The following is a 3,566-nucleotide window of genomic DNA, read 5'->3' as shown; positions in this document are numbered from 1 at the left end:
GCTGGGATTAAAGGCGTGCGCCACCACTGCCCGGCTTCCTTTTTTATTTTTATGGTTGTTGTTTTGGGACAGTGTCTCTTGTTACCCATAATTGGCATACAACTCTATATAGACGGGGTGGCCTCTGAGCTCACAGAGATCTGCCTGCCTCCTCCTCCTAAGGGTGTGAGACACCACACCCAGTTACTTTCTTTGAAATAAGGTCCCAAGTATCCATGGTTGGCCTCAAGGGTGGTCTTGAACCCCTGGTCCTCCTGTCTTCACTTTGCAGATACTAGGATTACAGACACTCCTTTCTATGCTGTTTATGAAGTGCTGGCGATGGAACCCATGGTTTCACCCAGGCTGGGCAAGTGAGCTTCAGCCCCAGCCCACTTCTACTTTTGATACACTCTGCTTCTCATCGGCACCTCCTGAGATACTTTTCTGCATTGAAGTCTAAGATCTGGTTTTACCTGAATCAAGGTCCCTAAGAGATTTAAAGAAATTTGGGACTGGAAAGATGGCTCTGTGCCTGCTGAGCACTGGCTGCTCTTCTAGAGGTTCCAGGTTCGATTCCCAGAACCCACATGATAGCTAGCAACCATCTGAAATTCTAGTTCTGGAGAAACTGATGCCCTCCTCTGGTCTCTGTAAGCACTGCATGCCAACGTACACAGTATGCAGAAAACACTCATATACCTAAAATTAAATATATATAAACAGTGGTGGTGCATGCCTTTAATCTCAGCATTTGGAAGCCGAGACAGATGAATCTTTGTGAGTTCAAGGCCACCCTGATCTATAAATCAAGTTTCAGGACTGCCAGGGCTACGTGGAGAAGCCCTGTTTTGAAAAGGCCCGCACTTGGGCCTGAGTGAGCAGGGCTGGAGTGAGAGTTGGGCTCCATGGTTAAAAGCACTGACTGCTCTTCCGGAAGTCCTGAATTCAAACCTAGTAACCACATGGTGGCTCACAACCATCTGTAATGGGACCTGGCGCCCTCTCCTGGTGTGTCTGAAGACAGCTACAGTGTACTTACATATATAAACAATAAATCTTTAAAAGGAAGGAAGGAAGGAAGGAAGGAAGGAAGGAAGGAAGGAAGGAAGGAAAGAGAAAAAGCACACACTCAATTTTTTAAAAAATGGAAATAAAAAAAGATTTAAAGAAATTTCTTGGGCTGCTACAAATTAACAGAATGGAACCCTATCCCTGTTGCTGCTGACAGGACTGCACAGACACTGTATCAGTGGGCACAGCCCAGTAGTTCATCAGACTGTTCAAATGTGTCACTGTCCACCTGCCAGTCAATTATAGCCCTGCACCTCCAGAGTGTAAATTCAGCCTGTATTTGTGTGTGTGTGTGTGTGTGTGCATGTTTCACCAGTATATATGTCTATGCACCTGTATGTGCCTGCTGTCTTTGAAGGTCAGAAGAAGGTGTCATATCTCCTAGAAACGGCAGTGCACACGAGCCACCATGTAGGCGCTCAGAACTGAACCCAGGTCCCTGAAGGGCAGCTCTTCCCCGGGCGCTCTCCCTCCCCAGCCCCGGGAGCTGCTTTACAGGGCTGGCTTTGTTTTGTTTAGCTGTTGTTATTCTTTTTGGTTTGTTGTTGTTTGTTTTCTCAAGACAGGGTTTCTCTGTGTAGCCCTGGCTGTCCTAGAACTCACTCTGTAGACCAGGCTGGCCTTGAACTCACAGAGATCTGTCTCTGCTCAGTGCTGCGATGGATTAAAGGCCTGTGCCACCTCCACCTCAACCTCCTGAGTGCTGGAGTTCTGGGATTCCAGGCAAGAGTCACCGTACCTGTCAAGCCTATTCACCTCTTTTGTGGAGACAGCTTGGGATCTATGCTTGACATAGACTAGAAGGGCTGTCACATTAACTAAAGGTGTCATTCTGACTCTAGTGGGACAGATATGTCAGCAATTGCTTTGGCATCTTAAAATCAGAGACGTGGCTTTGGGAAGGGGCGTCCTCCATGTCTTGGCTGCTGTCCCTCTTCCGAACTGACTTTCACTGTGACATCCAGTGAGTCCTTGGGTGAGGCTCACAGCCTGGCTCTCTTTCAGAGAGAGACTAGGAACAGCAGGCTTGCCATTTGGAGCATGAGCTGCAGTTTCCTTCCTTTTCACAAGATGTCACCAAAAAGCCTTCATTGGAACGGAGGTTGACAGAGCCGCAGGTCCTGTGAGGCACTGAAGACCTAAGCTGGGTAGTGTCCTGAAGACTGGGTCTGAGCACCCATCCCTCACCTTCCATAGCAACAGACTAACAAGGGTCTCTTCTGGTCCTCAGCTCCAAAATGAGGTTGGCAAGTGGCTCTGTGGGTGAACTTGACCTCCTTTCCCAAATACAAGTTGAAAAGGGGATTTTGATGTCCTCTCTGGCTTACTACTATCTTTTTTTTTTTTTTTTAAGATTCATTTATTTATTTTATGTATGTAAGAACACTGTAGCTGAACAGATGGCTGTGAGCCTTCATGTGGTTGTTGGGAATTGAATTTTTAGGACCTCTGCTCGCTCCAGTTGGTCCCACTCGCGCCGCTCAACTCCGCTTGCTCAGTCCCTGCTGTTCCAGCCCACAAATTTATTTATAATTATGCATAAGTACACTGTTGCTGACTTCAGACACACCAGAAGGGGGTGTCAGATCTCATTACAGGTGGTTGTGAGCCACCATGTGGTTGCTGGGACTCAGGACCTTCAGAAGAGCAGTCAGTGCTCTTACCTGCTGAGCCATCTCGCCAGTTCTCTTTTTTTTTTTTCCTGTGTGTGTGTGTGTGTGTATGGTATGCATGTGTGTGTATGTGAGTATATGTATGTGCATATATGTATGTTTGTATGAATCTGTGTGTATGGTGTACATGTGTGTGTGTGTGTGTGTACATGTGAGTATGTATGTGTTTGTATGTGTGTGGTGTATATATGTGGACATGTGTGTGTGTGTGGTTTATGTGTGTGCATGTGCATATAGGTTAGAAGTTGATATAAGGCATCTTCCTTGATTACTCTCCACTTTATTCACTGAGGCAGGCTCTCTCAATTGAACCCAGAGATCACTGATTCAACTGACAGTCTGGCTAGCCAGGTTGTCCTGGATTCCTCTGTCTCTGCCTTCTGAGCACTGGGATTACAGGCAGCCACCTTGCCTGCCAACTTGTTCACTTGGATCCTGGGGATCTGAACTCCTGATCCCACACTTGTGCAGCTAACACTCTATGTACTGAGCCACTCCCTGGCCCACATGTCCAAGGTCCTGAGAGGAGTGTGAGTGGGGAAGCTGGCCTGGCTGCTCTTCTTGTCCGAGATAAGGAGCGACTTGTTTTATTTCCCTGGCTCTGTGGTTGAGAGCACAAGGGACCCAAGTTTGACCTCCAGTACCCATGTCAGGAGGTTAACAGTGAGCTTCGGGGAATCTGACCCCTCGGGCTTCTGTGGGCCCCTGTACTAGTGCACGTGACCACACACAGACACCGCTGTCTTAGTTAAGGTTTTACTGCTGTGAAGAGACACCATGACCAAGGCGACTCTTTTTTTTTTGTTTTGTTTTGAGACAGGGTTTCTCTGTGTAGTCCTG

The sequence above is a fragment of the Mus pahari genome, chromosome 23 (assembly GCF_900095145.1).
Source record: "Mus pahari chromosome 23, PAHARI_EIJ_v1.1, whole genome shotgun sequence".
In the NCBI taxonomy this organism is placed as follows: domain Eukaryota; kingdom Metazoa; phylum Chordata; class Mammalia; order Rodentia; family Muridae; genus Mus; species Mus pahari.
Note: the sequence above shows the minus strand (reverse complement) of the source record.